The sequence below is a fragment of the Bufo gargarizans genome, chromosome 3 (assembly GCF_014858855.1).
Source record: "Bufo gargarizans isolate SCDJY-AF-19 chromosome 3, ASM1485885v1, whole genome shotgun sequence".
Lineage (NCBI taxonomy): Eukaryota > Metazoa > Chordata > Amphibia > Anura > Bufonidae > Bufo > Bufo gargarizans.
The window spans coordinates 559,943,515-559,967,818 of NC_058082.1; the positions used below are offsets into that span (position 1 = coordinate 559,943,515).

Here is a 24,304-nt window from a genome sequence, read left to right on the forward strand (position 1 = left end):
TCAGAATAACTTCACACACACGCTACTGTGCATTTCCAAGTCTAATTCTGTCAGTAAATCTATACCAGTCACCCAGCGGCTAAATACTAGGCCTCAAATTTATATTCAGCTGAATTTGAATACAATACATTGGGCCAAATAATATTTTTGTTGTTGTGGTGAACGATAACAATGAGGAAAACATCTAGTAAGGGACGCGGACGTGGACATGGTCGTGGTGGTGTTAGTGGACCCTCTGGTGCTGGGAGAGGACGTGGCCGTTCTGCCACATCCACACGTCCTAGTGTACCAACTACCTCAGGTCCCAGTAGCCGCCAGAATTTACAGCGATATATGGTGGGGCCCAATGCCGTTCTAAGGATGGTAAGGCCTGAGCAGGTACAGGCATTAGTCAATTGGGTGGCCGACAGTGGATCCAGCACGTTCACATTATCTCCCACCCAGTCTTCTGCAGAAAGCGCACAGATGGCGCCTGAAAACCAACCCCATCAGTCTGTCACATCACCCCCATGCATACCAGGGAAACTGTCTAAGCCTCAAGTTATGCAGCAGTCTCTTATGCTGTTTGAAGACTCCGCTGGCAGGGTTTCCCAAGGGCATCCACCTAGCCCTTCCCCAGCGGTGGAAGACATAGAATGCACTGACGCACAACCACTTATGTTTCCTGATGATGAGGACATGGGAATACCACCTCAGCATGTCTCTGATGATGACGAAACACAGGTGCCAACTGCTGCGTCTTTCTGCAGTGTGCAGACTGAACAGGAGGTCAGGGATCAAGACTGGGTGGAAGACGATGCAGGGGACGAAGAGGTCCTAGACCCCACATGGAATGAAGGTCGTGCCACTGACTTTCACAGTTCGGAGGAAGAGGCAGTGGTGAGACCGAGCCAACAGCGTAGCAAAAGAGGGAGCAGTGGGCAAAAGCAGAACACCCGCCGCCAAGAGACTCCGCCTGCTACTGACCGCCGCCATCTGGGACCGAGCACCCCAAAGGCAGCTTCAAGGAGTTCCCTGGCATGGCACTTCTTCAAACAATGTGCTGACGACAAGACCCGAGTGGTTTGCACGCTGTGCCATCAGAGCCTGAAGCGAGGCATTAACGTTCTGAACCTGAGCACAACCTGCATGACCAGGCACCTGCATGCAAAGCATGAACTGCAGTGGAGTAAACACCCTAAAAACAAGGAAGTCACTCAGGCTCCCCCTGCTACCTCTTCTGCTGCTGCCGCCTCGGCCTCTTCTGCTGCTGCCGCCTCGGCCTCTTCCTCCGCCTCTGGAGGAACGTTGGCACCTGCCGCCCAGCAAACAGGGGATGTACCACCAACACCACCACCACCTCCGTCACCAAGCGTCTCAACCATGTCACACGCCAGCGTTCAGCTCTCCATCTCACAAACATTTGAGAGAAAGCGTAAATTCCCACCTAGCCACCCTCGATCCCTGGCCCTGAATGCCAGCATTTCTAAACTACTGGCCTATGAAATGCTGTCATTTAGGCTGGTGGACACAGACAGCTTCAAACAGCTCATGTCGCTTGCTGTCCCACAGTATGTTGTTCCCAGCCGGCACTACTTCTCCAAGAGAGCCGTGCCTTCCCTGCACAACCAAGTATCCGATAAAATCAAGTGTGCACTGCGCAACGCCATCTGTGGCAAGGTCCACCTAACCACAGATACGTGGACCAGTAAGCACGGCCAGGGACGCTATATCTCCCTAACTGCACACTGGGTAAATGTAGTGGCAGCTGGGCCCCAAGCGGAGAGCTGTTTGGCGCACGTCCTTCCGCCGCCAAGGATCGCAGGGCAACATTCTTTGCCTCCTGTTGCCACCTCCTCCTTCTCGGCTTCCTCCTCCTCTTCTTCCACCTGCTCATCTAGTCAGCCACACACCTTCACCACCAACTTCAGCACAGCCCGGGGTAAACGTCAGCAGGCCATTCTGAAACTCATATGTTTGGGGGACAGGCCCCACACCGCACAGGAGTTGTGGCAGGGTATAGAACAACAGACCGACGAGTGGTTGCTGCCGGTGAGCCTCAAGCCCGGCCTGGTGGTGTGCGATAATGGGCGAAATCTCGTTGCAGCTCTGGGACTAGCCAGTTTGACGCACATCCCTTGCTTGGTGCATGTGCTGAATTTGGTGGTGCAGAAGTTCATTCACAACTACCCCGACATGTCAGAGCTGCTGCATAAAGTGCGGGCCGTCTGGTCGCGCTTCCGGCGTTCACATCCTGCCGCTGCTCGCCTGTCTGCGCTACAGCGTAACTTCGGCCTTCCCGCTCACCGCCTCATATGCGACGTGCCCACTAGGTGGAACTCCACCTTGCACATGCTGGACAGACTGTGCGAGCAGCAGCAGGCCATAGTGGAGTTTCAGCTGCAGCACGCACGGGTCAGTCGCACTGCGGAACAGCACCACTTCACCACCAATGACTGGGCCTCCATGCGAGACCTGTGTGCCCTGTTGCGCTGTTTCGAGTACTCCACCAACATGGCCAGTGGCGATGACGCCGTTATCAGCGTTACAATACCACTTCTATGTCTCCTTGAGAAAACACTTAGGGCGATGATGGAAGAGGAGGTGGCCTAGGAGGAGGAGGAGGAGGAGGAAGAGGGGTCATTTTTAGCACTTTCAGGCCAGTCTCTTCGAAGTGACTCAGAGGGAGGTTTTTGGCAACAGCAGAGGCCAGGTACAAATGTGGCCAGCCAGGGCCCACTACTGGAGGACGAGGAGGACGAGGATGAGGAGGAGGTGGAGGAGGATGAGGATGAAGCATGGTCACAGCGGGGTGGCACCCAACGCAGCTCGGGTCCATCACTGGTGCGTGGCTGGGGGGAAAGGCAGGACGATGACGATACGCCTCCCACAGAGGACAGCTTGTCCTTACCCCTGGGCAGCCTGGCACACATGAGCGACTACATGCTGCAGTGCCTGCGCAACGACAGCAGAGTTGCCCACATTTTAACCTGTGCGGACTACTGGGTTGCCACCCTGCTGGATCCACGCTACAAAGACAATGTGCCCACCTTACTTCCTGCACTGGAGCGTGATAGGAAGATGCGCGAGTACAAGCGCACGTTGGTAGACGCGCTACTGAGAGCATTCCCAAATGTCACAGGGGAACAAGTGGAAGCCCAAGGCCAAGGCAGAGGAGGAGCAAGAGGTCGCCAAGGCAGCTGTGTCACGGCCAGCTCCTCTGAGGGCAGGGTTAGCATGGCAGAGATGTGGAAAAGATTTGTCAACACGCCACAGCTAAATGCACCACCACCTGATACGCAACGTGTTAGCAGGAGGCAACATTTCACTAACATGGTGGAACAGTACGTGTGCACACCCCTCCACGTACTGACTGATGGTTCGGCCCCATTCAACTACTGGGTCTCTAAATTGTCCACGTGGCCAGAGCTAGCCTTTTATGCCTTGGAGGTGCTGGCCTGCCCGGCGGCCAGCGTTTTGTCTGAACGTGTATTCAGCACGGCAGGGGGTGTCATTACAGACAAACGCAGCCGCCTGTCTACAGCCAATGTGGACAAGCTGACGTTCATAAAAATGAACCAGGCATGGATCCCACAGGACCTGTCCATCCCTTGTGCAGATTAGACATTAACTACCTCCCCTTAACCATATATTATTGGACTCCAGGGCACTTCCTCATTCAATCCTATTTTTATTTTCATTTTACCATTATATTGCGAGGCTACCCAAATTTGAATGAACCTCTCCTCTGTCTGGGTGTCGGGGCCTAAATATATGCCAATGGACTGTTCCAATGTTGGGTGACGTGAAGCCTGATTCTCTGCTATGACATGCAGACTGATTCTCTGCTGACATGAAGCCAGATTCTCTGTTACGGGACCTCTCTCCTCTGCCTGGGTGCTGGGCCTAAATTTATGAAAATGGACTCTTACAGTGGTGGGTGACGTGAAGCCTCATTCTCTGCTATGACATGCAGACTGATTCTCTGCTGACATGAAGCCAGATTGTCTGTTACGGGACCTCTCTCCTCTGCCTGGGTGCTGGGCCTAAATTTATGACAATGGACTGTTGCAGTGGTGGCTGACGTGAAGCCTGATTCTCTGCTATGACATGAAGACTGATTCTCTGCTGACATGAAGCCAGATTCTCTGTTACGGGACCTCTCTCCTCTGCCTGGGTGCTGGGCCTAAATTTATGACAATGGACTGTTGCATTGGTGGCTGACGTGAAGCCTGATTCTCTGCTATGACATGCAGACTGATTCTCTGCTGACATGAAGCCAGATTGTCTGTTACGGGACCTCTCTCCTCTGCCTGGGTGCTGGGCCTAAATTTATGAAAATGGACTCTTACAGTGGTGGGTGACGTGAAGCTTGATTCTCTGCTATGGGACCTCTCTCCAATTGATTTTGGTTAATTTTTATTTATTTAATTTTTATTTTAATTCATTTCCCTATCCACATTTGTTTGCATGGGATTTACCTACATGTTGCTGCCTTTTGCAGCCCTCTAGCCCTTTCCTGGGCTGTTTTACAGCCTTTTTAGTACCGAAAAGTTCGGGTCCCCATTGACTTCAATGGGGTTCGGGTTCGGGACGAAGTTCGGATCGGGTTCGGATCCCGAACCCGAACATTTCCGGGAAGTTCGGCCGAACTTCTCGAACCCGAACATCCAGGTGTTCGATCAACTCTATTTTTCAGGTACAAGGTATCCAGTTCTTAGATCCACCTCAATTCTTTCTGCTTCAGAATCCTCCCCCTATCTCCTCCTCGTCTAGGTAGAGGGACATGGTCAATAATTCTATATCTCAATTGACTCACATTTTGTTGAAGCTCCTCAAAGTGTTTGGGTACAGGTAAGTCTAGGGCCTTACTCAGAAACTTTGATTTATGTTGCCCTATTCTTTCTTTGCAGGCATTGATGGTCTCTCCTACATATAAAAGGCCGCAGGGACATTGTAGTGTATACACTACATAGGGTGTCTGGCATGTGTAATAACCCTTAATCGGGTAAACCTTACCAGTCCTTGGATGTGAAAAAGAATCTCCTTTCTGGATTGAGTTGCAGTGGCAACACCGTAAACAAAACACGGGAAGTTACCCCTCTTTTTTGCAGTATCTGTCTCATACTAGGGCCTATATCAGACTTCACTAGTCGGTCCTGTAGATTCTGAGGACGTTTGTAGGCCAATAAAGGTGGTGTATGTAAGTCAGTAATCTGTGGGAGACCCCTCTGAATTATATTCCAATTTCTCTTAATGATATTCCCCACTTTTGTACTTACATTACTATACCTACGTAGTCTTATTCCCCTTGTTATCCTGTCCTTTGACTCTCATTTCTTTTTTACATTTTTACAAGATGTTATAAGGAACCCCCTTTGTTTGAATTTGTCTGTCATGTCTTGTAATCTTATTGAACAGATGGCGTCATCATTGATTATTCTTTTTACCCTAGTAAATTGAGTTTTGGGTAATGACTTAATCATATGTCTAGGGGGAAAGCTTTTATAGTGTAACAGACTGTTTCTATCGGTTGCTTTTACAAACAAGTCTGTTATCATTATCATTCCATCTTTATGTACACTCATGTCCAAGAACTGCAATTGTGTTCGTGATTGTGTCGTAGTAAACTGTAATTCTATATCATGAGAATTCAGTTCTGTTAGGAACTTTTCTAGGGAGGCTTCAGTCCCCGTCCAAAAAGCAAATATGTTGTCTATATAGTGCCACCAGCAGAGGAATTCCTTCCAATGCGGTGACACATAGACATGTTTTTTCTCTATATAGTTCATATAAATATTTGCATACGTTGGGGCCACGTGGGACCCCATCGCGGTACCCCAACATTGTTTATAAAAGGTGTTTTGAAAGAGAAAATAATTCTCATGCATGATAATTTTTAAGAGATCAACAAGGAAGGTAACACATTCCTGACTGTATTCTGTTTCTTGTAGGACATCTTTTACTGCATTTATCCCTTTATCATGGGCAATTGTATCCGAAAGACATAAACATCGATTTTGCCTTGATTCAATTTTTATAGATCTCTTATCATATATAAAGGATCATTATATGGTTACTTATCTGCTGTTTTTATCTTCCCAGAAGGACTTTTTATCACTATTCACTGGGTGGTAAGAAACTTTCTTCTGAAATGTGACTAACATTAGTTTTGTCTGTGTGTTTGTTTTGGCATTGGTTACAAAAGTGTATTATTGAATGTTCAAGTGACTAACATGAATGAATAGCAAATTGTATGCCTAGAGTGAAGCATGGCTTAAATCTTGGAGTCACTACTCGAATATCTGGGTCTGCTCTCTTTATGAATTGATACCACGTCCCTGTAAAGAAAGCGCATTAGCACTTATAAAGCAAGAAATACAGTTGAAAAGCTCAGGGATGGACCTCTATAGCCATGATTATACATGGTCCAGTATGTCCAGTGCTGTGGCTTTCCCCGATCTCTGCACTCTTTTCTCCAGATTGGGAGCCATGTTGGGAATGTTCAGCCCATATTTACATGAGCCCTTCAGCTGGCTGCTAATCCAGCCTCAATACCAGCCCGGTTGTCTGAAGAACGGAGGAAAAACCCAACTTTCCCAGACTTTTCTTTCTCACGCGGGTACAATATATACAGTACTGTGCAAAAGATATAGGGTACGTCCACATGGAGACCAGTGTTGCTCAACATTTGTTCTGATGTTTGTCAATGGGGTCGCAATGTGACATGCTTTAACTGAGACACAACAGTTGCAAAAATTCCTGACGTTGTGTTTTGCGTCACATGTCGCACACAACTTTTTTACCATTGGTTTTAATGGAAGTCGCCAAATAACAGTTCTAAAATAGTTGCTTGACAGCAATTTAAAGACAGGTCACACATATTTTTGTCTCGCATGACACATGGTGCAGTGCAGCAGTAACCTTGGGTAGGTGTGGAACATTTTTCCATGTAAGAATGCTTTTAAAAATAGAAGTGTTAATAGACAAAAGACAAATCTAAATCCAATATTTGGTGTGACCGCCCTTTTCCTTCAGCCTCACTTCTTCTAAGTAGACTTGCACACAGATTTTGAAGGAACTTGGCAGGGAGGTTGTTCCAGACTGACTTACTAGGATGGAAGAATTCTCCTCCGGCTAGCTTCACCAAACCCCATTACTTATCAATAACCACACTAACACCTTCTTGCTTGGTAAAATGACCATTACGGCCAACTTTATTATACACACAAATAATAATAATAATAACAACAAACACTTTAATACATCCTTCAACATTATGAGCCACTGTACCATAACAAGGATCTTGGAAGGCAACCCAAACAAGCGGTATCTCCCGTAACCATCTCTCCTTATACTTCAAAGTTACCCTTGGCCGCACTCACCGACCCAAGGGCACCAAATCCTTGAAGTATCTAAGTATCTCCTCCTGTAGGCCTTTTAGCCCAAACAGGAGCCCCATCCTCGGCATTCACAAACCACATGAGATACAGGCTCCAACATGTCCTGCATCTCTTAAACCATTGTATTGCTCCCCCAGGATCTCATATCAGTCAGCCACAAAAAGACCACCGGTGACACCTCACCTGTGGGCGTCCTGCCACACCCTCAGAGCAGTCTCCAACCCCTCCTGAATACCTAAGGCCCACATGTCAATCCCCACATCGTTAAGATGCACGCCATCAGATCTCAAGAATTGAGGCGACGCCACCTCCAAATCCCGATGACGAACCACCACGCCACCTTGCCTGCGAACAAAACGCCCCACCTCCTTGTTTAACTCCGCCCGAGCTTTGTTGAGTCTGTCCACCGACCTGGAAAAAAAACGCCAACTACTCCTGGCAACTACCTCCGACCACACCAGCAACAAATGCGGAAAATCCGATAACAAACGCAACACGTCCAACTTAATGTCCCGAATCACGTCCCGTGACTGACGGACCCCCAAATCATTGCCACGCACACGCAAAACCAAAATATCAGGCAGGCGATCCAACAGGACATTCGTATGGATTTTAGGCAAAACCCGCCCCCAGAGGAGCCCCCTTACACCAATCCACCGGACTTGCAATTCCTCCATCGAAAAACCCAATTGACGGCCATTCCGCCGAACGTCAGCTTGCAAAGCCCCCCAGTAGACGTAGGAATGCCCAAAAATCCACGCCAGACAAGGATTCATCCCTGCAAGAAAACAAACAAAGTCCGCATAAAACAAAAACCGTCACTGCCAACTCCAGCCACACAAATAATCCAAGGAAACAATTCCACCCCCAAACATTATAAGAGATGAGGCCTAACATATGAACGGAAACAAGCAAACTCCCACCGCCCTATCCGCCTTATAACCTCCTCTCCAAGCCCCCACCTGGAAGCCTCGGTCCTAAATGAGTGCCAAGCAAAATCCTTAGCCGGAAGACCCGCGGCCGACAAACATCTCCTAAAAACAGCCACAAACTGAAACCGAGACAAACACGAACCATCCACATGAACCAGCAACGCACCCGAAACGCCCGGACGCAATGCCAAAAATTCCCTGACACACCGCACTGGGCAAACAACCGACTCTGCAAGCAGCCTAAGCCACAAAACCACACCCTTACCCACCTGATCCATCTTAGACTTGCGGAGCAAACACCTCAAAGCCCCATCCACCAGCACAACGTCCTCCCACAACAAACTGCCCCCACTCGTGCGACTCGCAGCCACCAACTCCGAAAAGCCCCGAAAAAAGCCAATGCAAACGCCACCCTAAACAGACACACCTCGTACGCCGACCTACAAACCAACCCCGCTTCCTTCCACAGCAACTGCAACACTGCAAAAGAACTATCCGACTATCCTTCCGCACCACACTACGACGGTAACCCTTCAAGGCCTGCCGCACCATAAAACACCTAGACACATCGGCCAAGCCCCGCAAGCGCAACCAGAAGGCAACAGCCGCTACCCTCTTAGACGCAACCGAAAAAGACAAACCAGCCGCATAAGACTGACCCACCCAGAAAACCAACAACATCCTAAAATCCTCAAAGGAACTACAACCACCCATCCGCTCAATCAACTCCTCCCACAACGCCCACACTGAAGAATAGGCTGACCACGTACCTATACTCAGAGACTGTCTAATCAGGCCCGCCGACACCCCAAGGCCACACTCCAGAGCCACTGGGGGCAGGGCAACCCCACGACCTCGGCATCGGCTGCGAAAACGATTCCACTGAAAGCGAGAAAGGGAATCGGCAAGTGAGTTATCCACCCCAGGCACATGCACTACAACAAAACACGCATTCAACTGCAAGCCCCGCAATACTAGATACCGCAGCAAATTCAACACCGGAGGCGAGTTCGCCGTCTGGCTATTAATTGCCTGCACAACACCCATATTATCACAACAGAAACGAACCTGCCGGTTCCTAAGCCTGTCCCCCACAACTCAGTAGCCAAAACAATAGGAAAAAGCTCCAACAAGACCAAATTAGTAAGGAAACCGGCCTGCCTCCATTCGACCGACCATGTCCTTGCACTCCACTGACCCTGACAAAAGACCTCATAGCCAAACGAACCCGACGCATCAGAGAACAATTCCAAATCAACACTACCAACCACCGCCTCCATCAACACCGACCGGCCATTGTACTCCGACAAAAAGGCCTCCCACACCACTAAATCCTCCTTCACCGCAGCAGGCAAACGCAAATAATGAAAAGGAGCAGCAACACCCGCCGTTGCAAGCGCCAAACGATGACAAAACACACGCCCCATTGGCAAGATGCGACAAGCGAAATTCTATTTTACTAAAACCGATTGGACCCGCTTGAGCTGGACCTTCTTCGCCTTCCACAAAAACACCATATCATCCAACAAACCAGACACCTTATCAACAGGCAAACGACACTCCATGGCTACACTGTCAATCTCAATCCCCAAAAACTTTATAACCGTGGAGGGGCCCTCGGTCTTATCAGCCGCCAGTGGAATCCCACGGACCCAAAAACAGAAAATCATCCAGGTAGTGCAAGACCGAACTCCAACCCGCCTCCTTCTTTATCACCCATTCCAGAAAAGAACTGAACGACTCAAACAAAGAACACGAAATCGCACAACCCATCGGCAAACAACAATCAACGTAGTAACAGCCATCCCACTGAAAACCAAGTAAATGCAAGCTATCAGGGTGAATAGGCAACAACCGAAAGGCGGCTTCAATGTCCGTTTTCGCAAGTAGGGCACCCTGCCCAAAACGTCGTACCCACCGCACCGCCTCATCAAAAGACGTGTACGAAACTGAGCACAGCTCATCCGCAATACGATCATTCACTGACCCACCCAGCGGATAGGACAAATGATGAATAAGCCAAAACTTATTAGGCTCCTTCTTAGGAACTAAACCCAAAGGAGAAACCCACAAATCCGGCAAAGGACACTCAACAAAGGGGCCCACAACCCTGACAGCAGCAATCTCCCCTGCAATCTTGTCCCTCACCACGGCTGGATGGCGCAACGCCGAAGACAAATTCCGCAGAGCCCGACTCACACCAACCAAACCGCATGGAATAACAGCAATGGAGCGAGGCGCAGATATAGCGGAGTGCGCTTTGACTTAGGTGGAAGTACTCAGGCTAGGAAGGGGTTAAGGTTTGGAAGCTGGTTTGGGGGAGGAGTGAGGTTTCGCGGGCAGTATATAGGAAGGGGGCAGTGGTTTGTCATGCAGGCGTCAGTGCAAGGGAGAGTGTTTCTGCAGCAAGATGTCGTCTCTGGAGGATCTGTTGGCTGCGGTCAGGGCTGCAGTTTGTGAGAATGGCGCGGAGCGCCTGCATGAGACCTTGCAGGCGGCTCTTGTCCCACCCCCCATGGCAGTGGCGGCTGAGCGACCCTATAGGGCACGGAGGTCGGTCCCACCGGAGCGTTTGAGTCCGGAGTCTACTCTGCGCGTGCGCCGGCATCTCCGGAGTCCCCCAGTGAACCCTCCGCTGCGGCCTGTGGTGCCTGTGCCCGGTGGTGTGCCCAGGCGCAGCGGGAGGACTTCGTCGGTGCGTGGTGGAGAGGCGGGAGAGGGCCTCGGTACCCCCGGTTCCGTTCCCCAGGTGACGAGAGGCAGGGAGCGTGGGTCGGCGCCCGTCTCACCTGGTGTGCTGCGGAGTGGTGAGCGGACTCGTGCAGCCTTACCTGAGGCTCAGACGGGTAGTGTGGTCGGGCGGTCTCGCGGCCTGGGCCTTCCTGTGAGCAGGGCGGCGAGGTCGTCTGCGCCGCGGCTGGCGCCTTCCGGTCGGCGGCTGGAGCGCGGGAGGACGGAGGTGCGCAGTGGAGGAGGGCGGAATGTGAGCGCGTCGCGGCCCCTGGCGGTGGGCAGGCAACATGGCAGCGTGGAGGGGGACAGGGTGGTTGCCATGTCCCCTGATCTGGGACTGCAGGATGCGGCTTCTGGCGGCCTGGCTGGAGAGCATGTCTTGACGGAGGGGATGGTGAAGGACTGTGAGCGGCCCTGTATGTGGCTGGTGCGGCACCTGAATTCCTGGATGGCGGTCTCCTGCAGGGTGATGCGGAGCTGTCGCAGTTGGAGGAGGGTGAGGTGGAACCGGGTGAAGATTCAGCGGCAGGCGGGATGAACGTCCTTCCAGGGGATGGAGAAGTGCCGTGCTGTTCGACTGCGCCACTGAGGACGTCTGGGAGGAGTTCCGCGGCTGCCGGTGATGTTGTCCAGGGATGGCCAGGTGAGAGACCCGCGAGTCAGAATTCTGTTGGGGGGGGTGGGGGCACTGTGGGTATTAATGTGGGGGGTTCTGATGCGTTGGTGCGGGAGGTATTGTCAGGTATGTTGTCTTTGTTGTCGTGATTGGGTTCCGGGCCTGCGGCGGCGCCGGTGTCTGTATGGGCTCCGGTATCGGCTGTGGGTCAGGTGCAGGGTCTGGAGTTGGGTCCTGTTGGGACGGGTGAGGTCGGCATTGGTGGGGGTGCCCTGGCATCGGGGTCTGGAGTGGTAGCGACGGCTGTGGGTGTAGTGGGGGATGGTGTTCGGTTGGCGGACGTGGCGAAAGGGGAGATTTATGTGTGTTTTGAGGGGCCGCTGGGGGCTCACTTAAAGCAGGAGGTTAAGGAAAAGATATGTCGGGATGTGTTTGTGGAGATTTTTGCGTTGCTTCCCTTGGAGAAATTTAATTTGGATAGGGGAAAGCCGGACGAGAGTAAGAAGGAGGAGGAGGAGAGGAGGCGGTATCGGCTGATTCCGCGTACCTTTCAGAATTGGTTGCAAGCTTTTGCCATTTTGGCTAGTGTGGTTGGGGAGAAGGCGCCTGAGCACTGCTCGGCTCTCTTCTGTTATATGGATGCTATCGGTGAGGCGCATCGGACTTATGAGGGTGTGGCGTGGCTTAGGTATGACGAGCAGTTTCGGCAGCGGAAGGCGGTCAGGCCTAGCATTAGTTGGGACCACAAGGATATTGGTCTGTGGATGCGATTGATGGCGGCACCTAGGGGGGGTCCTCAGCCCTTTCGTGGTGGGGCCGGGGGTGTCTCGGCCTCGGAGGCTTCTGGGAGTGGCAGGAAGGGCTGTTGTTGGCAGTACAATGAGGGGCATTGTAGGTTCTTGTCCGATTGCCGGTACAAACATGAGTGCTCCGGGTGTGGCGGTTCCCATAGCTTGTCCCGGTGCTTCAAGCGAGGTAAGGGTAAGGGATCCGAGGTTGTGCAGAAGAGGGGTGACGCCGGTGAGGGTGGACGAGATGGCGCCGTATTTAAGGATGTATCCAAATAGGGAGGCGCCGCAATTGTTGTTGGCAGGGTTTACCGAGGGTTTTGTTATTCCATGTGGTTCGGTGGGTGTCAGTCGGGCGCTGCGGAATTTGTCTTCGGCTCTGCGCCATCCAGCTGTGGTGAGGGATAAGATTGCCGTGGAGATTGCTGCTGGTAGGGTTGTAGGCCCCTTTGCGGAGTGTCCTTTGCCGGATTTGTGGGTTTCTCCTTTGAGTTTAGTTCCTAAGAAGGAGCCTAATAAGTTTAGGCTTATTCATAATTTGTCTTATCCGCTTGGCGGGTCAGTGAATGATGGTATAGCTGATGAGTTGTGCTCAGTGTCGTACACGTCTTTTGATGAGGCGGTGCGGTGGGTACGACGTTTTGGGCAGGGCGCTCTGCTCGCGAAGACGGACATTGAGGCTGCCTTTCGGTTGTTGCCTATTCACCCTGATAGCTTGCATTTGTTGGGTTTCCAGTGGGATGGCTGTTTGTTCTGTTCTGTTGCGGACCATGGAGAGGGTTGCGGCGCGTTTTGGTATTCCATTAGCGGCTGATAAGACCGAGGGCCCTTCCACGGTTATAAAGTTTTTGGGGATCGAGATTCATAGTGTGGCCATGGAGTGTCGTTTGCCGGTTGATAAGGTGTCTGATCTGTTGGATGAGGTGTTGTTTTTGCGGAGGGCGAAGAAGGTCCAACTCAAGCGGGTTCAGTCGGTTTTAGGGAAGTTGAACTTCGCCTGTCGTATCTTGCCAATGGGGCGGGTTTTTTGTCGTCGCCTGGCTCTGGCTACGACGGGCGTTGCTGCCCCTTTTCATTATTTGCGTTTGCCTGCTGCGGTGAAGGAGGATTTGGTGGTGTGGGAGACCTTTTTGTCGGAATACAATGGCCGGTCCGTGTGGATGGAAGAAGTGGTTGGTAGTGTTGATTTAGACTTGTTCTCTGACGCGTCAGGTTCGTTTGATTACGTTTTTTTTTGTAAGGGTCAGTGGAGTGCTGGTGCGTGGCCGGTGGAATGGAGGCAGGCCGGTTTCCTTACTAACTTGGTGTTGTTGGAGCTTTTTCCTATTGTCTTAGCTACGGAATTGTGGGGGGATTTGCTTAGGAATCGGCGGGTTCGCTTCTACTGTGACAATATGGGTGTGGTTCAGGCGATTAACAGCCAGACGGCGAGCTCGCCTCCGGTCTTGAATTTGCTGTGACATCTGGTGTTACGGGGTTTGCAGTTGAATGCTTGTTTTGTTGCGGTGCATGTGCCTGGCGAGGATAACTCACTTGCTGATTCCCTTTCTCGCTTTCAGTGGGATAGTTTTTGCGGCCTGGCGCCGGATGCCGAGGTCACGGGGTTGCCCTGCCCCCAGTGGCTCTGGAGCGTGGCCTTAGGGTGTCGGCGGGCCTCATTAGACAGTCTCTGAGTGGAGGTACGTGGTCGGCATATTCGGCAGTATGGGTGTTGTGGGAGGACTTGATTGAACGGATGGGTGGTTGTGGGTCTTTTGCAGACTTTAGGACGTTGTTGATTTTCTGGGTGGGTCAGTTTTATGCGGAGGGTTTGTCGTTCTCGGTTGCATCAAAAAGGGTGGCGGCTGTTGCCTTCTGGTTGCGCCTGAGGGGCTTGGCTGATGTGTCTAGGTGTTTTGTGGTGCGGCAGGCCTTGAGGGGTTATCTTCGTAGCGCTGTGCGGAAGGATACTAGGAGGCCGGTTTCTTTTGCGGTGTTGCAGACGCTGTGGAAGGAAGCCGGGTGGGTTTGTCGGTCGGCGTATGAGGTGTGTCTGTTTAGGGCGGCGTTTGTGTTGGCCTTTTTTGGGGCTTTTCGGATTTCTGAGTTGGTGGCCGCAAGTCGCACTAGTGGGGGCGGCTTGTTGTGGGAGGATGTTGAGCTGGTGGATGGTGCTTTGAGGTGTCGGATTCGCAAGTCGAAAACTGATCAGGTGGGTAAGCGTGTGGTGGTATGTCTTAGGCCGCTGGTGGATTCGGTGGTTTGCCCAGTGCGTTGTGTCAGGGAATTTTTGGCGTTGCGGCCGGGCGGCACGGGTGCTTTGCTGGTGCATGTGGACGGATCGTGTTTGTCTCGGTTTCAGTTTGTGGCTGTTTAGGAGTTGTTTGTCGGCTGCTGGCTTTCCTGCGAATTAATTTGCATCACACTCATTCAGGATTGGGGCCACGACTGAGGCGGCTAGGTGGGGGCTTGGAGAGGAGGTCATAAAGCGTATAGGGCGATGGGAGTCTGATTGTTTTCGTTCATATGTTAGGCCTCATCTCTTGTAGTGGGTGGGGGAGTGTTGTTTGTGGGATCAATTTGTGGGGAGCGGGCTTGGCAGTGATGGTTGTTTGATTTGACTTTATTTGTTTTGTTGCAGGGGCAGCTCCTTGTCTTGCGTGGATTTTTGGGCATTCGTATGTCTACTGGGGGGCTTTGCGAGCTGATGTTCGGCGGAACGGCCGTCAGTTGGGTTTTTCGACGGAGGAACTGCAAGTCCGGTGGATTGGTGTAAGGGGGCTTCTTTGGGGGTGGGTTTTGCCTGAAATCCGTACGAACGTCTTGTTGGACCGCGCGCCTGACATTTTGGTTTTGCATGCGGGTGGCAATGACTTGGGGGTCCGTCGGTCGCGGGATGTGATACGGGACATCAAGTTGGACGTGTTGCGGTTGGTGTCGGATTTTCCGGACTTGTTGTTGGTGTGGTCGGAGGTGGTGGCGAGGAGTAGTTGGCGTTTTGCACGGTCGGTTGACCGAATTAACAAAGCTCGGGCTAAGTTAAACAAGGAGGTGGGGCGTTTTGTGCGCAGGCATGGTGGTGTGGTGGTACGTCATCGGGAATTGGAGGCGGCGTCGCCTCAATTCTTGAGATCTGATGGCGTGCATCTTAATGATGTAGGTATTGATATGTGGGCCTTGGGTATCCAGGAGGGATTAGAGACGGCCCTTAGGGTGTGGCAGGACGCCCACAGGTGAGGTGTCACCAGTGGTCTTCTGGTGGCTGATTTATATGAGATCCTGGGGGAGCAATACAATGGTTTTAAGAGATGCAGGACATGTTGGAGCCTGTATCTCATGTGGTTGGTGAATACCGAGGGTGGGGCTCCTGTTGGGCTAGAAGGTCTACAGGAGGAGATACTTGGATACTTCAAGGATTTGGTGCCCTTGGGTCGGTGAGTGCGGCCAAGGGTAATCTTGAAGTATAAGGAGAGATGGTTACGGAAGATACCGCTTGGTTGTGTTGCCCTCCAGGATCCTTGTTACGGTACAGTGGTTCATAATGTTGATGGATGTATTAAAGTGATTATTGTTATTATTATGTTATTTGTGTGTACAATAAAGTTGGCCGTAATGGTCATTTTACCAAGCAAGAAGGTGTCAGAGTGGTTATTGGTAAGGAAGGGGCTTAGTGAATATAGCCTGAGGAGAAATCTTCCATCCTTGAAGTCATCACAAAACCCTCGGTAAACCCCGCCAACAACAACTGCGCAGCCTCCTTATTTGGATACATCCTTAAATACGGCTCCATCTCGGCCACCCTCACCGGCGTCACCCCTCTTCTGCACAACCTCGGATCCCTTACCCTTTCCCCGCTTGAAACACCGCGACAAGCTATGGGAACCGCCGCAGCCGGAGCACTCATGCTTGTACCGGCAGTCGGACAAGAACCTGCAATGCCCCTCATTGTACTGCCAACAACAACCCCTCCTATTTCCCCCAGAGGACTCTGAGGCCGAGACACCCCCGGCCCCCACACGAAAGGGCTGAGGACCCCCCCTCGGTGCTGCCATCAATCGCATCCAAAGACCAATATCCTTGTGGTCCCAACGAATGCTAGGCCTGACCGCCTTCCGCTGCCGGAACTGCTCGTCATACCTAAGCCACGTAACACCCCCATACGTCCGATGTGCCTCACCGATAGCATCCATATAACAGAAGAGCGCAGAGCAGTGCTCCGGCGCCTTCTCCCCAACTACACTAGCCAGAATTGCAAAGGCCTTAAGCCAATTTTGAAAGGTACGCGGAATCAGCCTGTACCGCCTCCTTTCCTCCTCCTCCTTCTTACTCTCGTCCGGCTTACCCCTATCCAAATTAAATTTCTCCAAGGGAAGCAACGAAAAAATTTCCACATACTCATCCCTCCATATCTTTTCTTTAATCTCCTGCTTCAAGTGAGCCCCCAGCGGCCCCTCAAAACACACATAAATCTCCCCCTTAGCCGCGTCTGCCAACCGAACACCATCACCCACGTCGCCCCCAACCCTCACTACCACACCTGACCCAGCTGCCTGGGTACCCACCGCAATGCCATCCTCACCAACCCCCGCGGAACCCCGTGCCGGCCCCTGCTCCTGCTCCAAAGCCTGTACCGGAGCCCAGACTGGCACCGGAGACGCCACAGACCCAGAACCCAAGCGAAACGACAACATAACCGACAACACCTCCCGCACCAAGACATCAGAACCCCCCACAGTATTAGCAACAGCACCCCCACCCCCCACAACATGGCACTGACCCGACGATCTCTCACCTGGCCGTCCCCGGAGAACATTACCGGCAGCCGCGGAACTCCTCCCAGACGTCCTCAGCGACGTAGCCAACCTGCACGGCACGGCTTCTTCCCCCAGAGGGACGTCCAAAGTGCCTGCCGCCGAATCTCCTCACGGCTCCACCTCCCCTTCCTCCAATGGCGACAGCTCCACATCACGCTGCGCCTGCAGGTGACCGTCATCCAGGAAATCATGCGCCGCACCGGCCGCCACACAAGGCCGCAAATTCTCCTCTTCCAACAACCCCATCATCACCTGCTCCTCAGCACGAGCGCTGAAAGCCACGTACTGCTGCAAAATGTCAGGGGGCGGAGCCACCACCATGGTCCCCTCCACGCTGCCATGACGCCGACCCACCGCCAGGGGCCGCGACGCATGCGTCGTACTTCCCCTTCCTCCACGCTCATCAGACCTCGAACGCTCCAGCCGCCGACTGGAAGCCGCTGGCCACGGCGCAGAAGACCTCACTGCCCTGCTCACCGGAAGGCAGAGGGCTGCCAGACAGCCCGACCGCACCGACCCTCCAAACAGCAGGTAAGGCCGCAAGGGTTCGCTCCCCATGCCGGACCGCCCCAGGGGAGACACCCGCATGCCCACGATCTCTGCCCCTAGTCGCCGGGGAGACGGGACCGGGTAAGCCCGGCCCTCTCCCGCCGCTCCACCGCGCACAGACGAAGTCCACCCGCTGCGCCTGAGTGCAGCGCTGGGCACCGGCACCACAGACCGCAGCGGAGGGTTTACAGGGGGACTCCGGAGATGCCGACGTACCCGGGGGGTGGACTCTGGACTCAATCACTTAGGGGGGACTGACCTCCTGGCCCTGTAGGGATGCGCCGCCACCGCCTCCTCGGAAGAAGGGATAAGAGCCGCCTGAATGGTCTCTTGCAGACGCTCCGCACCATGCTCCTGAACTGCAGCCCTGACCGCCGCCAAAAGGTCCTCCAGAGACGACGTCTTGCCACTAAAACACTCTGCCTTCCACTGACGACTGCCTCCCAAACCACTCCCCCAAACCCTATATACTGCCCGCGAAATTACTACTCCTCCCCCAGCAAGCTTCCTGAACTTAACCCCTTCGTAGCCTGAGGTCTTCCCCCAAAGTCAATGCGCACTCCTCTATGTCTGCGCCTCGCTCCATTGCTCTTAATCTTGGAGAACTAAATACAGATCTTCTGTGGATGTAGGCTTGCTCAAATCCTTCTATGTCTGGGGCGCATTTCAGCGAATGGAGTTAGGATTGCATACCTTCAATATATCCAGCATGAGTGATATGTGCAGCATGTGTCCAGTGTGCACAATGTGTAAGTTTTGTGTGTGGCATGCGTTCAGTGTGTGTGATGTGTATAGCATGTGTGTGTAGTGACCCAGTGGTTCACTGCTAAATGGGGTTCTATGACTTTACTGGGTATATTATGTCCCACAAGCTGCCATATGGGAGAACTAGTTACTTTCAGTTGCTAGGTAAGGTCTGGCCCCACCTCTCGAAGCTGAGAGTTGTAGAATAGGGAGCGTGCTGCTAGCAGCCGATGTATCAACAGCTTAAAAGGCTATCTGGTGTTTGAGGAAGTCCATCCATGTGGACTGAGAACAGTTATAAAAGTGTATGAAAAAACAAGCCAGCCTCTGAGGGAAGGAAGCAGTGGACTTTGCAGAAGGTAAGGCAGCAACCAGTGGCGTAGGGATCGCCATAGCAACCATAGCAGTTGCTATGGGGCCCTACGCCACTGGGGGCCCGGCCCGTCCTGACCGCATAATTTTTTATTTTATTTTTTATTAATACACTCAGGCAGCCAGGCCCGACCGCCCGCCCAGTGTAGTGGGCGGGGCGCGAGCGGTCCGCGGCTCGGGCCTGGCTGGGGGGGGAAGGCGGAAGCCGGAGTCACACAGGCAGCCAGCAGCCAGGCCCGGGACCGCCCGCCCAGTGTAGTGGGCGGGGCGCGGGCGGTCCGCGGCTCTGGCCTGGCTGGGGCCCGGGGAAGGAAGCAGGAAGCCGGAAGGAGGAGAAGAGGAGGACAGGAGGACAGGACGGAGTCGGACGGCAAGTTGGTACGTACTACTAGGCTGGCGGTCGGCGCGGTGGAGGGGGCCGGAACGGCTTCTTGGTTCAGACACAGACATGAATATTATGGGCAGATGAACAGCTTTTCATATTGCGCATGCGCCGGCCAACTAAAGACAGCCGGCCGACGCATGCGCAATATGAAAGGATGTTCCTCTGCCCATAATGGGCAGAGCAGTGCGCAGGTGCGGGCCAGTTCCCAGCCCGCCGTCCTCTGGTGCCGCTCGTGACGTCCGCCAGCTGGAGGTGTGTTTTTCTGGGCACATCGCCCAGTAACGCCGCCCCTGGGCACCTTCAGAAGGTAATTTGCATAAGTTTAAAAAGTGTTATTTTCATTATCTGGGCGAGGGACACAGAAGAGAAAGGTATGATCGTAATGAGGGTTAAAGAGTCTATAACCTGATCTGAGCGGTCTAGACTGCTGGTATCTAGGGAAGAAGGGGAAGGGGACCACCATTTACTCACCCCTGGCCCCTTTACCCAACCTTGACCCATAACAAAAACACTGACAACTGTGTCACTTTTATTGCTGGGTGGTGATCGGCCACAGCTTCTTTATTAAAGCGGCAAACCTTAATAAACCATAATAACGGAGCGGTATGCCAAACGCCGGACTCCCAGCGGGCAAGTTAAACCGTAATCATCAGAGCGGTATGCCAACCGCTGGACTCCCAGCGGGCAAGTACGCCATCTGCCACCACCATATCTCTGCTGAACTCAAATGCCGCCAGCTGTGACTTCATAAACTTGATTTCGTCTTTCTCCAAAGCCGTAATCATCGGAGCGATGTCCAAAATGCTGGACTCCCAGCGTGGATTCTTAAGAATAGAAAAACAAAACAGAATAACCAAGTCTCCATAGCCAAACATAACCCCGAACCCTGATCTGTCTCCCAAGGATCACCACAAAGGGAGGGAGGGAGGGCCAATCTGCTTCCACTGGCAAGAGGAAGTGCCAGCATCTGGAGGGAGTATATGTATCTCCAGGATCCCCTGAACCGCCCACATCCTGTCTAAGAAGGCTCCTCAGTGCATTAACCCTTCATGCCCTAAACAACCACCTTCTTAAGCACTAATGTAATGGGGCCAGCTCCCTACCGCCCTAAAGGGAGAAAGGGGAGGGGGGACCATCAGTCCCTAATCACCCTCCTTATACAGTCGGGTGCTTACCAGACTGCTGGTATCTAGGGAAGAAGGGGAAGGGGACCACCATTTACTCACCCCTGGCCCCTTTACCCAACCTTGACCCATAACAAAAACACTGACAACTGTGTCACTTTTATTGCTGGGTGGTGATCGGCCACAGCTTCTTTATTAAAGCGGCAAACCTTAATAAACCATAATAACAGAGCGGTATGCCAAACGCCGGACTCCCAGCGGGCAAGTTAAACCGTAATCATCAGAGCGGTATGCCAACCGCTGGACTCCCAGCGGGCAAGTACGCCATCTGCCACCACCATATCTCTGCTGAACTCAAATGCCGCCACGAAGGAGACCCGTTCTCCAAACGGGGCTCCGACCACCACCCAGCAGAGCCAAGTCTGTTGAAACCCTTACAACCAGCCGAAAAGAAATTGCCCCAACTAACATCCAAGCGGAAGATGCCAACGGTTCCCCCTTAACAAACCAAAGCCAATAAGATAATGGGTCGCATGACAAAAGGGAGGCCTAGATGCCCGTGATGATAACATAGTCCTACCACTTTAGCCCACACATGGAGGACTGTGTACAGTTCCGTGCCCTTGTGAACAAGGCAGACATAGCAGAGCTGAAGAGGGTTCAGAGGAGGGCAACTAAAGTAATAACTGGAATGGGGCAACTACAGGACCCTGAAAGATGATCAACATTAGGGTTATACACTTTAGAAAAGGGGAGGACTAATAACTACGCCATTAATAACAAAGAACCATCCAAAGACAACTCCCCCATCTATTTATTCCCAGGACAAAGACTAACCATGAAACCTCCTCTTATGTGGAGGAAAGAAGGTTTATAAACAAACATAGAGCAGGATTCTTAACTGTAAGAACAGTGAGCTAACTAAGGAACTCTCTGCCTGCAGAGATGGAGATAAGTCCACAAAAAGACTTCCAGCGGGGCCTGTATGTACTTCAGGATTGTACTAAACCATCGTATAGTATAACTAACCCTTCCCCCGTATGACCAAAACAACCAACTCAGGAAATGACACCAACCCCCCCAACTAGAATGTCAGGACACATAAGGTCCTGAGCTCCAGGATAACCAAGGGGCAGCCACATAATTGCACCCCGGGTGCAAAGCTACATCAACCACTTCCGGAAGAAGTTGTGACCACCTGAATTCCTGGATCCCTGTCCAAAGACTTCACCTCTCGAAAACAAGGATTGCCCCCCGGGCATGCGATCCTCGCTGCACTGGAGATATATGAAAGGTCACCATCAACACGCTGAAAACCCAGGACCTGAAAGAAAAAAACAATTAGCCCAAAACTCAACCCACAAAGAGGAACATAAAATTAGGTCCGAAATACATATCGTTCATAAAACACTGTTATATACATATACCATTATTATTATTAATACATAGATATATGGACATATAGATTTTTTTTTAATTATTTTTTTTTATATATACATAAAGGAACACCACAAAATCAAAGAGGAAACCATCCTAATGAAAAATTAGAGCCCACCATAAGTGAAGTTAAAACGAATATCAACGAACCTTACCTACCAGACCAACCCAGGCGGAGGGGAGGTACCCGCCCAATATTTTACCGAATCATCATGAATGACGGACCCCCAACTCAAGAGTACTAATATTCCTTACCCCGACTGAAATAACAACCGACATAATTATTATTATTTTTTTCTATTTTTTTTTTTTTTGTTGTAATTATTCATTATATACAGTCAATCATTTATGTATTCATTCCCAACCCAAGAACACTCAGGAAAACAAGCTGCTAAATCACAGACCTACAGCTGCAGACTACGCCACGTATATACAATGAAAAGACAAGCAGCCTGGAGAAATTATCAATCAGCCCAAACAAAAGGCCGAAGGGGACTGCAGGGCCGAAAAATCGAATACACCCCAAACTATCCCCGAATCGCCTATGAAATTTCGGTAGAGATACCACAAGGTAGGTGGCATACATGTGTTGTGAGGGCTGTGCAGCCTAGTCCATCCTTGTCAAGGGGGGGGCTAAGCTTCCCTTCCGTCAACCAACCCAAAGAAACTGATGCATCTCTATCACAGCTGCCCAGAGTGGGATCCGGACCCATGTAGCCAGAATCGACCTGAACTCAATGACTTAGACCGTTCGGATATCCAGACCAAACCGTACAGCGAAACGAGTCATGTAGAAAGATGCTTGGAGAACCACCATGCTGACCTGTGAAGACCTACCAGGAGGACCATTCAGTGGTTGACCAGTACAAACATAATAAGAAAACCCAAATGTGTCCAACAAACCCCAAGGAATAGAGCGAATGTAGAGGGATTACTACCACCGCGCCTCCCCCCGGAAATATGAACTAAGAACGTCATATCATTCTTGGAAGCCCAAATAGGTTTTTTTTTTTGTTTTTTTTATATCTCTTCCCCGGTAGATAAGGTGATGTGAGCTCCAGGGCCACTGATCAGGAGGCGATGACACTACCCCTAAACTAGTAACTTGACACAAGCAGGAACTTAACATGGAGTAACTACTTTCCACCGGAAATCACCCAAATATACGCTCTCATACTCCCAATGTGCATCATACATATATCTAGATAGAAATACATATATTTTTTATTTATATATTATCATATATCCTTTTTTTTTTTTTTTTTTTTTTTATACCCATAAAAAACCGAATTCGACTGCTGCATAAAAGTAGAATTATGAACTGCAGGGAAGTAAACTACTACACTCCGCGCGGAAATGTAAATTGGGAAAACACCCGGCGGGACTGAGCTATCCCGAAAAACATCCACAAAAAAGGCCAGCCAACAAACAAGACACAGGATAGAAGCAAGGCTTCTCACACAGGAGGATATCAACATACGTAATAAATTTCTATATAGAACAAACCTGTGTATTTATTTATATATGAATTTATTTATTTTTTATTTTTATTGCAATATATATATATATCAATAATTATTAAAAATTTTTTTTTTTTTTTTTTAATCACCTATAAATTTGCTTTGTTAAATTATTTATTATTAGTATCATTTCATTCTGTTCAATCACGTTTTATTTTTTTATTTATCTTTATTTTTTATTTTTTTAACATTTATTGTAATATATATATATATTCCCATTTTTTTTTTTTTTTTTATCACCTATAAAATCATTTTGTTGAATTATTTATTATTAGTATAATTTCATTCTTTTCAATCACGTTTTATTTTATTTATTTATTTTTTTCTTAATTTTTACATGTAATATATATATTCCAATTATAATTATTTTTTTTTATTTATTTTTTTTATTTTTAATTTTTTTTTCCCATCCCCTATAAAATTACTGTGTTTAATTATTTATTATTAGTATAATTTCATTCTTTTCTATCACGTTGTATATATATGCCTATAATATATTAATTTGGTTATTAATTGTTCTTTTTATTTATTTTTAACGTGTAAACAGAGAAAACCTCATATATGCTAATGATAACCCGTTGCTCAGGGCTGCACCTAAATTGCCTAATCACCAGGAAAATATGTGTGGTAACCTACAGGCTCCGTAAACCCACCCTAAAGCCTCTGTTTTTTTTTTTTTTTTTTTGCTTTTTTTTTTTTTTTTTTATTAAGCAGGGACACCGTCTCTACCAGTGATTCTAATAAATCTGCACAAAAACCACCCTCCCCGCAGTACTCACCAGTCACAGAGAGGGACGGCACCTCCAAAGGAGCGGGTACGGGCTGCAGCGACCAGGCCGAGCCCTGGAGTGACGGTCAAGCAACAGCCTCGTACGGTGATTGTATAACCAGCAGACTCCTCCGATGCGCCTGACATTCCGTCCTAAAGA

At 50.6% G+C, this 24,304-nt stretch overlaps 1 pseudogene; it reads right to left on the bottom strand.

The window, feature by feature from the left end:
• Window positions 1-22,399: 22,399 nt before the first annotated feature.
• On the bottom strand, window positions 22,400-22,515 carry LOC122933562 (annotated as a pseudogene).
• Between the last annotated feature and the right edge of the window lie 1,789 nt (window positions 22,516-24,304).